The sequence below is a fragment of the Protopterus annectens genome, chromosome 2.part1 (genome assembly GCF_019279795.1).
Source record: "Protopterus annectens isolate FY-2018-M chromosome 2.part1, PAN1.0, whole genome shotgun sequence".
Classification (NCBI taxonomy): domain Eukaryota; kingdom Metazoa; phylum Chordata; order Ceratodontiformes; family Protopteridae; genus Protopterus; species Protopterus annectens.
Window position 1 is genome coordinate 626,960,925 of NC_056729.1, and position 13,938 is coordinate 626,974,862.

Genomic DNA, 13,938 nt, shown 5'->3' on the forward strand with positions numbered 1-13,938 from the left:
GTAGCAGTTACAACCCATGTGGTCATAAGACGTCCATACCACCTACTGTGTTTGTACAGTATGTAGATAGAGGCTGTTGAACTACACACCTGGCGTACATACTGTCGATTGTTAGGTATCCTGTGGCCCAGTGTGTCTTTCCTATTGTACAATGTGAATGGCTTGGCCTGGACAGCAACAGCTGTGAACCTTTCCAACCTACTGTATGAGTGTAACTGGTCCACTGTATCATCACTCTGTTGATATAGTTGTCAGTGTCTGAACAGCTATATGGCATGGCATGTAGAACTGTAATAGTACATGATAACAGGTTATCATGTCAGCAAACCTGTGGGTGTTGTTTTGCGTATGACCTCTCTGTGGGTGTATGTTATAGGCAGCGATTGTCATTTGTATGGGTGGCACATACAGTGTCTAGTCATTCAGGGGTCAACTGTAGGCATAGTGGCTGTTCCATATTGTGTGCACCTACCACTTATGTTTTGTACTGTACATATAACTGCGTGTGTATGTGTAGTCACATGTATATGTACAGTTATATATATATATATATATATATATATATATATATATATATATATATATATATATATATATATATATATATATATATAGGGGTCCTGGCAACAGAGAACTGAAAGAAGCGACCACTTTCCTGATTTAAGTACTTTTTGGCTTTTTTTATCTGCATTGTCCTCTCTGGCTTTCATTTAATAAGATATAACTGTTTTTTTGTCTTTCTGCTGAATTCTAAAGTATCTGCACTTAAAAGTAGCATTTTGGTCGACTCTGGTCGAATAATACTGTTTTTTTGCTAATTTAATTGCTGAGGCTGCTCACTAAAGTGTGCTAGCCTGTGTAAATCGATTTTACTGTTTGCCTAACTGCATTTCTGTGTTCTTCTCTAAAAAAACAAAAACAAAAAAAAAAATACTCCTTGTTTTCCCGCCTTTGCTCGACTAGTTAAGACCAGTATACAGGCTTTGCTGTATTCTGGGCTGTGTGTAGTTCCTGTGTTGGCCATTGCCTTACTTGGATAGAAGGAAGTTTCTGAGCTCACCAGTGGGAGTGGGGAGCCTTGAGCAGCCTATCTGTCCCTGGGGGAAGTGACCTCAGCACTTGAGCTGTAATTCATTGGTTGCCTTGGACCATTTCTAGCTCTTTTCAAGTTCCCTGTATAAACATCCGCCTCAGGGCGTTTTTTTTGGCTATATACCCAAGCAGAGCTCCACGTGGTCCTGCAGAGGGTCCTGGCAACAGAGAACTGAAAGAAGCGACCACTTTCCTGATTTAAGTACTTTTTGGCTTTTTTTATCTGCATTGTCCTCTCTGGCTTTCATTTAATAAGATATAACTGTTTTTTTGTCTTTCTGCTGAATTCTAAAGTATCTGCACTTAAAAGTAGCATTTTGGTCGACTCTGGTCGAATAATACTGTTTTTTTGCTAATTTAATTGCTGAGGCTGCTCACTAAAGTGTGCTAGCCTGTGTAAATCGATTTTACTGTTTGCCTAACTGCATTTCTGTGTTCTTTCTAAAAAAAACAAAAAACAAAAAAAAAATACTCCTTGTTTTCCCGCCTTTGCTCGACTAGTTAAGACCAGTATACAGGCTTTGCTGTATTCTGGGCTGTGTGTAGTTCCTGTGTTGGCCATTGCCTTACTTGGATAGAAGGAAGTTTCTGAGCTCACCAGTGGGAGTGGGGAGCCTTGAGCAGCCTATCTGTCCCTGGGGGAAGTGACCTCAGCACTTGAGCTGTAATTCATTGGTTGCCTTGGACCATTTCTAGCTCTTTTCAAGTTCCCTGTATAAAACTCCGCCTCAGGGCATTTTTTTTGGCTATATACCCAAGCAGAGCTCCACGTGGTCCTGCAGAGGGGTCCTGGCAACAGAGAACTGAAAGAAGACCACTTTCCTGATTTAAGTACTTTTGGCTTTTTTTATCTGCATTGTCCTCTCTGGCTTTCATTTAATAAGATATAACTGTTTTTTTGTCTTTCTGCTGAATTCTAAAGTATCTGCACTTAAAAGTAGCATTTTGGTCGACTCTGGTCGAATAATACTGTTTTTTGCTAATTTAATTGCTGAGGCTGCTCACTAAAGTGTGCTAGCCTGTGTAAATCGATTTTACTGTTTGCCTAACTGCATTTCTGTGTTCTTTCTAAAAAAAAAACAAAAAAAAATACTCCTTGTTTTCCCGCCTTTGCTCGACTAGTTAAGACCAGTATACAGGCTTTGCTGTATTCTGGGCTGTGTGTAGTTCCTGTGTTGGCCATTGCCTTACTTGGATAGAAGGAAGTTTCTGAGCTCACCAGTGGGAGTGGGGAGCCTTGAGCAGCCTATCTGTCCCTGGGGGAAGTGACCTCAGCACTTGAGCTGTAATTCATTGGTTGCCTTGGACCATTTCTAGCTCTTTTCAAGTTCCCTGTATAAAAATCCGCCTCAGGGCGTTTTTTTTGGCTATATACCCAAGCAGAGCTCCACGTGGTCCTGCAGAGGGGTCCTGGCAACAGAGAACTGAAAGAAGCGACCACTTTCCTGATTTAAGTACTTTTGGCTTTTTTTATCTGCATTGTCCTCTCTGGCTTTCATTTAATAAGATATAACTGTTTTTTTGTCTTTCTGCTGAATTCTAAAGTATCTGCACTTAAAAGTAGCATTTTGGTCGACTCTGGTCGAATAATACTGTTTTTTTTTGCTAATTTAATTGCTGAGGCTGCTCACTAAAGTGTGCTAGCCTGTGTAAATCGATTTTACTGTTTGCCTAACTGCATTTCTGTGTTCTTTCTAAAAACAAAAAAAACAAAAAAAATACTCCTTGTTTTCCCGCCTTTGCTCGACTAGTTAAGACCAGTATACAGGCTTTGCTGTATTCTGGGCTGTGTGTAGTTCCTGTGTTGGCCATTGCCTTACTTGGATAGAAGGAAGTTTCTGAGCTCACCAGTGGGAGTGGGGAGCCTTGAGCAGCCTATCTGTCCCTGGGGGAAGTGACCTCAGCACTTGAGCTGTAATTCATTGGTTGCCTTGGACCATTTCTAGCTCTTTTCAAGTTCCCTGTATAAAAATCCGCCTCAGGGCGTTTTATGCGTTTTTAGGCGATTCTAAGCGCAGCAGCGGTTATACAGGTGTAAACTATTTTACACAGGTTTTAACTATTTCTGGCTCCGCCAAGTCTGCTCTTCAATTTTTCCCTTAGAAGCTCTACTCAGTCTATTTAGCTGTATATATTAGCACTTGTTTTCGAACTTCTATCCTTAGCAAGCACTCATAATAAAACAAGCACTCTTACCTAAAGTAAGCACCACAGGCGCCCTGTGAATACCCACTTCTCTTAAAGGCACAACACTCCTTATAATATTCTAGTATGTCGAGTGGTAGACCACAAGCATCCTCTCTTGTTCAGCTGGTTAATCTGGGAATCTTAAGACAATGTTACAATTGTCTCATGTACACAGACAACCCTCTCCTCCTTCCTACTAACACATATACTTGTGAGAGATGCAACTATATAGCCAGACTGGAGGCTGAACTCTCTCATCTCAGGACTGGCAAGACCAGTCAGGAGGAGATGGTACCCACACCCAACGCAAAACCAGTCACACATAAAACCACCACTAATGCAAACCAAACACATAAAAACACAAAGACATACTCAGAGGCTCTTATAAAAAACTTACCAAAACAACAGAGGCCTCCAAAGCAGACACCCAGAAATACACCCCCACAAAACGCAACACCTACAACACATACCTCAAGCAACAGGTGTGTCGCACAATCACAGCCCCTAAGGCAAAATACTATGCCAGAGACATTAGTAATAGGTGACTTTATAGTCAGACACACCGATGTTCCACTTACCAGGCTGAATAAGGAGAGGGTAACGGTGAGCTGCCTGTCGGGGGCTGGGATCCGCCACATTACACACGCACTCAGGTCACTCCAAAGCAAGTACAAGTATGATTCAGTCATTGTCCATGCGGTGTGAATGACCTGAGGCGTACCTCCCTGGACTACATGAAAAGAGACATTGAGGAGCTCTCCGATTATGTAGCCCAGACTGGTATGACCCTGACCCTGAGCAGCATCCTGCCTTCACCAAGAATGATGCCTCAATACAAAGACAAAATGATCAGTTTTAACAATTGGCTTAATCACTGGTGTCATTCTAGGGGGATCCAATGTCTGTCAGCCTGGGATGATATGCTGGACAAGCCACGTTGCTTAAGGGATGGCTTGCACCTGTCACCACTGGGCTTCGGATATTGGCCAAGGCTCTTGCCACCCCATAGTGCCTTTTTAGGCAATGCTCAAAGGACAAATCAACCTCCATAAAAACAAAAATGGAAAAATTAAGGGTAATGCTGCTCAACGCCAGAAGTCTAAATCTCAAGATGCAGGCACTCAAGCACTTCTCAGTATGGAGAACATCGATGTCTGTGCAGTAACGAAACCTGGTTTAAGGCTCCTGAGAGCACTCCAGCGCTACCAGGCTATACCTCATATCATGCGTTTACCTCAAGTTCCAGGCGAACCACAAAGGGAGGGAGTGTCCATTTTCATAAAGGACACCTACACCTCTCGATTGGTGGCTACCCATGAAGCATCAGAAACCATACAAGTTTTACTCACCATAGGCAAAACTGCCATACAACTGGTCGCATGTTATAGAACTCCCTCCCAATCCCAGGAATCCCATCAAGCATTCCTGAAAACACTGGAGGATATGAATGTCACACCAAACACCATCATATTGGGTGACTTCAACTACCCCAACATAGACTGGGCCCACTATTCTAGCCCTAACACCCTAGCCCAAAGATTCCTGGAATTCATAAACTCAAATGCTATGGAGCAACTGGTCACTTCTCCTACGAGGGAGATAATATACTTGACCTGATTATCACAAACATGGGGTCCAAATGCTCCGCACGGATATAAACTCCTCACTAGTAAGATCTGATCATAAACTGATCACGTTGGATGTACATATCCCACCCCACCCCCAGAACAAAGACTACAGTGAAAACTTTTCAAAAGCTGACTTTGTGCTCCTCAAGTCAGAAATGATATCCTTTAAGCCTACTGGGTTAATGGAAACCACATCCCAAAATGCTGAATCCTTCACAAAAGCCTTCTACGGACATCTCCAAGAATGCATGGATCAAGCAATCCCAACTAAAACCAAGACCCTCTCCACCAAGGAAGCCGGTTTGGTGGACCCCGGCTATAAACAAACTGTACAACAAAAGAAGGAAGCTAATGCAGGACAAAGCCAAACCCACAAGGGAAAGGCTTCCGTGATCAGCACAAGTAAAAAACGTTCTCTCATAAAAACATCTAAAGCAAACTTTGAGAAAAAGATTGCCAAGGATACCAAAGACAATCACAAAGCCTTCTTCAATTATGTCAGAACCTTGGGAAATTCTCAGATATGCTCTGAGCTAGTACACAATGACAAAAAATTCACTGACCCTACTGACATTGCCAACATTCTGGCAGATAGGTTCAGTGCAAATTTCTCCTCTCCCTCACCCCTAAAGAAGAAGAAATTACCCCTGCTGAATGTAACCTACCTGTCACCACAGACCCACAGGTGAAATCAGCACTCAACAAGGCAAAAACACAGCATCTATGGGACCCGATGGTATCCCGGTTGCGTGTTACGTGAACTTCAAGATGAACTAAACCCGCCCCTAAGAACTCTTTTCAATCTTAGCCTCACTACAGGATATGTACCTGAACACTGGCGCACAGCAACAGTGGTCCCACTCCACAAAGGGGGAAATTCTACTGACCCAGGTAACTACCGCCCCATAAGTTTGACCAGCCTGGTCTGTAAGGCTATGGAAAGATTCATCATGGAACTCATAATTGGGGATCTGCAGACCCTTGATCCCACACAGTTCGGTTTTGTAAAGGGCAGATCCTGCCTCTTAAACCTGGTTGACTTCTTTGAGACAGTCACTAGTGCCATCGATGAGGGCAAGGCTGTCCACACTGCCTATTTAGACTTGGCTAAGGCCTTTGACACGATACCACACTCTGGCATCATTGACAAGCTCAGCAGCCTAAATGTAAATCCATATGTCACAAGATGGGTAGCAAACTGGCTAAAAAACAGAACCCATAAGGTTAAAATTGCTGGAGCCATGTCAGACTCAAAACCAGTCACAAGTGGTGTCCCACAGGGCTCAGTCTTGGGTCCACTCCTATTCGGCATTTACTTCTCAGATGTGAAAGCAAATATGGAAGGATTATGGCTGACAAAGTTTGCAGACGACTGCAAACTGGGGCCATAGTTGATTCACCTGCCGACACACACATCCTACAGAAAGGTCTCACTGAAACGGACAACTGGTGCGGAATCATGGCCTCAAACTTAACGCCAAAAAATGTATAGTCATCCTTTTTGGGAAAAACAAAGTACCCACAAATTATCACGTAGACAATAACCCACTGAATACGGAAGAAGTAATCAGAGACCTGGGGACTCAAGTCGATAGTGACCTCTCCTTTGACAACCATGTTGCCAAAGTGGTCAGAAAGACATTCTACCTTGCCCATCTCATCATGAAGGGATTCTCATCCAGATCAAAGGAGGTCATTGTACCTCTATATTCCTCCCTTGTCAGGCCCATGATTGAATATAATGCTCCATTTGGGATGTATCTCACCCGGCACATGCAACAACTGGAAAGACCTCAGAAGTACCTCACCAAGAGGATCACAGGTCTCAAACATGTGTCATATCCAGCTAGATTAAAGAAACTCCAGCTCTATTCAGTAGCATACCGCCTGCTCAGAGGTGATTTGTGCCTAACATACAGGGCCATGTCCAACCAGGAATTGATGGACATGCTCCATCTCAAAAAATCCAAATCCACCAGAACCACACGAGCTAAAGATTTCAACCTCTGCACAAATATGAATAGGACATGCTGGAGGGATAGATTCATAACACAGAGGTTACCCATACTCTGGAACAAAATCCCAGTTCATGTGAGACAGAGCCCTTCATTGGCACTGTTCAAGAAAATCTCGATCCATGGCTGGGACATCGCAACTTTACCGCGCGAGTCACCTCAGTGTCACTACTAGCCAGCGGTATAGTTTACTAAATAATGGGGTCCCACATGTGTCACTACTAGAGAGGCGCAACTATATAGTATGGGGTGGCGTAAAGCCACATCACTGTTGGCTAGGCTTATAAATGCCCCCGGGCAGATAGCCTAGTACACTACTATGAAACTATGAAACTATATATATATATATATATATATATATATATATATATATATATATATATATATATACCTGTATCTGCATATCTGTGTATCTGAAGCCTGGTAATGTTGATGGCATCCACATAATACATTCCCCATGGAAGCCAGAACGTACTGCATGATATGTTACCAATAATATCCTGACATCATACAGGTGGGATGTAGTACAGGTAACATCATGTGCCCATGTTGCCACTGGCCCTGGTTATGGGATCACCAACACTTGGTAGTGTATTGCAGGGTGGACGTGTTTAGCTGGGGGGATGCCTATTCATACGACTCGTATAGAGTGTGGTGCCTCTCAACCCCATTAAAGTAACATGTAGCTTGTTACACTCCACTCCTTAATAGCTACATGTGCCTTGCAGTACCAGCACAACAGTGTTGCACCAATGGGTCGGTAGGCATGGGAATCCCATTGAGGTCTGCCATATGTGTGTATATGTGCATGTGTGATTATCTGTAGGGTACACTTGTCCAAGTCCACATACTCCTATTACAATACACATTGCCACACAGCAGTATGGATATTGTTGTTGTTGCCCATAGGTGTGGTAAAGCAATGCAACACCCTTCTATGCCTGTGGTGTGTGCATCACATGCATATCCCTGTGGTACCACTGCTGTGATAGGCAATGAGTTGTTTTTGCGTTGTGGCCACTGTGTGATAGTGGCTATGTCAGAGTATCTAGATGGGTTCTAGTGTGTACAATACCCAGTGGCATATGTGGGTGCTGTGTACACTGTATTTACATCATGGTACACCTGGTATATGGCCCACATACCACTCTCAGGTGGCCAAGGTCACCATCATCCATACAGGTAACAGAAAACAGGATATGGCCCAGTTACACATGTGCTGTGTGCAACCTTCCTGTAACACATTGGACACATGGAGTAGTTAGTTATCACCTATACAACCAGGTCTCTAAGATGTGTGTCTACCCGTTATGTGTTGGTCAATGTGTATATGATGGCATGACACATTATGTATTCACCATATGCAAATATTACATCCCCCATTACCATATTGTATGTGTCTGTGGATGGTCTGCATGTAGCACGTGACCTGGTACACACCTCACCCTACAGATGGTGTCGTGTGTGCAATGACAGCCACACAGTTCAGTAGCACTACATACCCGGGTGTGGGCCTAGACACAGTGTCACCAAGTCAGGATGTGTGTGTATGTGGATGGGTTGGCATAGGGGTGCAGATAATACCTGTATCAGCAGGCTACCAGTCATGTTTGCATGGCCAATAGCTGTTATACATACCTGTGGCATGTGTGCAACTGTACATCACATATGTCATGGCCATGGTGTCACCACACTGACATACCGTGTGGAATATGACTGTGGATCATCCTCCTGCTGACACATGCATGCCTACAGCACAAATGGATGACAGTATGGGGAAATCAATTGGTGTTACCAACAGCTGGGATGCATCCTAGCTGCATGGCTACACTACCTGACATGTATGCAGTACACATTACCCCTGACTGCATTCTACACTGCAGTACATTGTGGCACTCTATCATAGTCACCGTGTGCATCAGAACCATGTTAGCCTGTCCCTGCATCGATGTTAGGGATGGCAGGGATGTGGCACAGGTATCATCATATGCACAGGGTATGTGAATGTTATCCTAGCTGCATGGCTACACTACCTGACATGCATGCAGTACACATTACCCCTGAATATATTCTACACTGTGGTACATTGTGGCAGCCCATTACAGTCACTGTGTGAATCAGAACCATGTTAGCCTGTCCCTGCATCAATGTTATGGATGACAGGGATGTGGCATAGGTATCATCATATGCACAGGCTGTCTTGCAGGTGTGCCATTGGCCAAGGGTGGTCCAAACATGTGTCACCATGTGTGTGGGTGAGGGGTGTTGTTCCTTGATTGGGGCATAGTGATGTGGTGTATGCCAGTATGGGGATGCCCTAGGTGTGGTTGCATAGTGTGTGGGTATGCATGCAAACAGTTCCGCCATGTGCCTGCCCGACACAGTAATGTTGGACAGCTGCAGACCATACCTGGCTGGGTGTGCCGTTCAGTGCGTCCGGCCATGGACATGCTGACTGTGCCAGCCAGGGGTTCCATGGGCACATGCAGGTACAGACCACGAGGTGGTACTCTCCCATGATGGTGACATATGTCGACTGGAATCATGTCCTGCCTGGGCCTGGCCAGGGCCACGTGCACATGGCCTGCTGTGGTGTGGTGTGGTGTGGACAGCAGCCTCTGTGGTGTGCTGGGGCTGGTACTGCCACTACAGGAGCGGCTGTGCATCCTGGCACATCCACGTTGACTGCCAGCTCCTGGTGTCTCTGGCCTACATCCATGCGGACGTTGCACCACTCCCACCACACATTTTAGCACAGACATTCCACGGTCGAGGAGGCCAACCATCTCACCCCACCGTCTATCCATGACCACAGTATATTCACGGAAAGCAACAGCGAGTTCAAGGAGTTTGCCACTTACACCTGCGAAAGCAGACCACTGCAGCCTCAAGACCTGTCTGGAGTGCACTTCCTTACATGCCTGTGCCTCCATTACGGCCTGAAACATGCTCCTGGTTGTACCAGCTGTGGAGCCTCTGCCAGGGGCAGGATGAAGTGCAGTCCTCCCATGAGCACCACAGTACATCTGGTGATGTGGTGACCTTCCAGACATCCGGCTATGCCGACTGTGACCTGACACAGTTGGCATGGACACCACACTTTTCTGGCCATTGCCATCAAGTGTCAACTGTCCCTCTGCTATGGCCACATGTGATGGGGTTTGTAGGGGCACTGTAAATGTGTGTGGGCTTGGGGTCCTTAGGAGGGTGATGACACATGGTGCAGTGTCGGCCTCTGACAACCCCACCTGTGCCTCACCTGTACCTTTATCATTGGTGTCTGTAGGGACACCTACCTCTGTATGGGAGCAAGAGGGACCCTAACCCACCTCGCCACCTGTGGGGGAAACAAATACACATGTTAAAACCTGTACAGCACTGCATAACAGTACACACACTCACAGTCACCTTACAGCCTCACCTTCCCTGTGTTTGCAGACAGTCCCACAGGTAGTTACATATGTTCCCCTTCCTGCATGGCACTTGCTAATACACATGCATCACTACAGCCCATTAACATATCATCCCTTCCCATGCCTACAAGTGTGGTTACCACACCTGACCTATTACTCCATCGCTTCCCTGACCTGGGTGGAGTAGGTTGTACATGGCCTCACAGCTGTCACCTTGTATTACCCTGTGTATAGGCAGTAATGGTGTATGAGACCCCTATATTGTTGGGCCTGCTACATTCACTACATATGTCACACACCAGAGCCTCATACTACAGTCTTGCTCAGTCCATGCCACATATGCTGCACAAGCAACCCATCATGTGGATGACAGCACTACCTGGATACACTCACTGATGTGCTGTTGTAATTGCCCATTGCATTTATAGTGCTGCATATGTGGGTAGCCAGTTACCTATCTTCTGCTGGCAATATGATGTGTATACCTGGTATGTCCTGCACCTCCCAATGCATGCTCCATGTTACAGCCCTTGTTATGCTATCAGCTGTACTGTGTTCACATACCTGACAGGTTGTCCTGGTGTCCCATGTCTCACTCCATGTATGGCACAATCCCAAGGGGAAGTGCCGCCATGTGGTCAATCCCACTATTGCCTGTGCATAAATACACACATACACACACACACACACACACACACACACACACACACACACACACACACACAAATCTGACATGCATCATCCACACTCCACTAAATTGCACCTACAAACACAACCGAGTCACACACACACACACCCCGCACTTCTACATGTGGAGTTGCACAACATTTGTACACACAGTCCTCCCATTAGCCTTCTGTCAACATGCATTACACATGGAGCTCAACAGCATGCAGTGCAACTATAGTGACATCATACAAGCGGCAGTATACATGTGTGTGAGGCATGAGCTTTATTGGTAGGTGATGGCCCCTCCCTGTGTTAACATTGCACCCATGTACAAAGTGTTACTGTAGCCTGTTCTGCACCCTGCCTAGTACTGTGCAGCATACCTCACAGGTGTAGAAACCATTGATGCATCTGTAGTACTGTGTCGGTTATGTCAGTTCCACTGCTCACAGCCCCTGTGTGTTGTAGCAACACATACCTGGAATGGTATGTGAATAGCTATCAGTTGTGAATACCTGATGTCTGCGTTACAGATCACAACATCAGCAGTGTATGTATGACCAGTACATGACTATTACACTGACAACCAGTGGACCTTACCATGGCTGTGAGGGGTGCCCTACACATGCCCCAGACCTCTGCATGGTTGCAAGGTCTACTCATGTGCACATCCCTTGGAGTGCACACACTGCTGTGACAAGTGCTGTGGGGTCAGGGTTACGTCTGCAATGTTTACTTAACCTGCTTGTGTGCAGCTGCAGCCATGGTGGAGTTGAGTTACACATGTCCCTACTGTAGGTCGTGTGTCCTGCACATGTCACATCCCTGTGGACACATTGCACATTGACAGGATGTTAGTTATCTTGCATGTGTCTATTGTACCCTTCCAATACCCCAGCATGGTCTTTACTGTGATGCAGTGCATTTCTCAGTAACAAAACGTGAAAGTGTACAGCATGCAGTATGGGTAGGTGTGTCAGACGTGTGCATGGGGGATAGCCCATAGCTATTACATGCCCAGTTAATCATCATGCATGAACACGAACCATACTCACTGGCTACGGGCTGCTGCTGTGGTTGTATCTGGAGGGACCTACATAGTAGTGTGAGAAAGCTGATGTCATTGGCCACAGCTGTAGCATTCATAACAGGTGAGTGCAGCATTACGTTACATCAAAAGTAGAATTACACAATATTACAGTTACTACACAACAGTTTATTACTACTACACAGCAGCAGACAAAGTATATGACATCTCAGTTCTGCATGATGTACCTGTACAGCTGCAGATGCATACACACAAGTGGTGTACCAGTGTGCCCTGGGGCCTTACCTGCATGCTCCTCAGTTGGTGTGTCATTGGCACCCACCTCCAAGATGTGCCCTGCCAGGTGTTGATGTTGTGGGCAGACAGATGCCACTAGGCTGCTGAGAAGCTCCTCCACACGGGTGAGGGGTGGATGGGCGGGTTGACCCCCTGTTGCAAGGTGGTCCCCCCTTATGGCAGCTACATGCCGATGTACATGGCGAAGCAGGTTGGTGCAATGATGCTGGACCTGCTCATCGCTGCTGTTATGCAGTCCGACATCATTGACCCTGTGGACTAGCTCGTTCCACAGGGCGGTCCTTTCCTGCTGGTCATGGGCTGTCTGGCCAATAAGAAGTACATAGTGCTGTACCAGGTGGTCGACGATGATAGCCGTTTCTGTGGTGCTGTATGCAGGAAGGCTACAATGTGACATGATTCTTGGAAGACATGAAGATGGAAACAGGTATGAGCCATCCATACAGCAGGGTTACCATAGTTCTTAATACACATATATATCTCTCCCCACCATATGAGCTACAACAACACATTCACAGACTGCAATTGTTATGTCAGCTGCTAACTACCATTGGGACATGTGTTGTATTGTACTAAGCTTTGTGCTATGTGTATGTGCCACGCTTTGTGCTATGTGTTTGTAGCCATACTCCCTGTGGAGACACTTATCTTTGCTGGCCTGTTACAGACTATTGCACCTGCATGCAATTGTCAGTGCCACTATACATATGTGTATGAATATACATCTATGTACATATATGTGCAGATATATGCTGTACTTTGTTGATATACCTATGTCTATATGAGTGTCTGTATCTGTACACATACACATCACAGTCCGTATCACACAGATATGTGGAGTGCATACAGACATCCGTTCTGCATTCTATAACCATCTTTCATTCACAGCTGCACTGTACTGACTTGGTGCAACACAGACAGGTGCCACATGCGAACACAGCCTAACATTAGGGTGGTAACTATGGTGTGAGATTGCTGGTACACCTATTACACACCTATGGCATTTGTGCATGCTACATTATACATTCACATGACTGTCCTGCAAGTGCTGTGCACTGACACACATGTATCTATCATGACGGCAGTACATCCACCAACAGCTATTCTCCACACTAACATAACATACACAGATATTATGGCTGACATCTTTGTCATTCATTGCAGATCTGCACAGTTGGCGAGTATGTCCCACTGCTTACAGGGACAGACAGCATTGTCCAGAGCAGTTGTTCAGCAGGACATCATTACAGGGACAACTACAGATGGCACATATCAAACATTCAACAACATACATCCTATTAATCTATACCACATCCTACATTATATTACATACAGTTGTGTTTTACATACCTTTTAGTGTTTGGATGGATGTGATGCCTTCCCGGTTTTGGCCTGTAGCACCGTGTTCCCCACTGTGTAAGTTCCGTGGTATACGTTTGTTTTCAATTTCCTTTGTTTTTGGGTTGGTTTCCTCTTTTTTCTTTCTTTTTCTTTTTACTCTTCCTCCTTCCCTCTCTCACTCTCTCTCTCAACTTTCAGTAGAGTGAATGAGTTGGTTTGAATGGATTACAGCATGGCTTTTGTAGGTA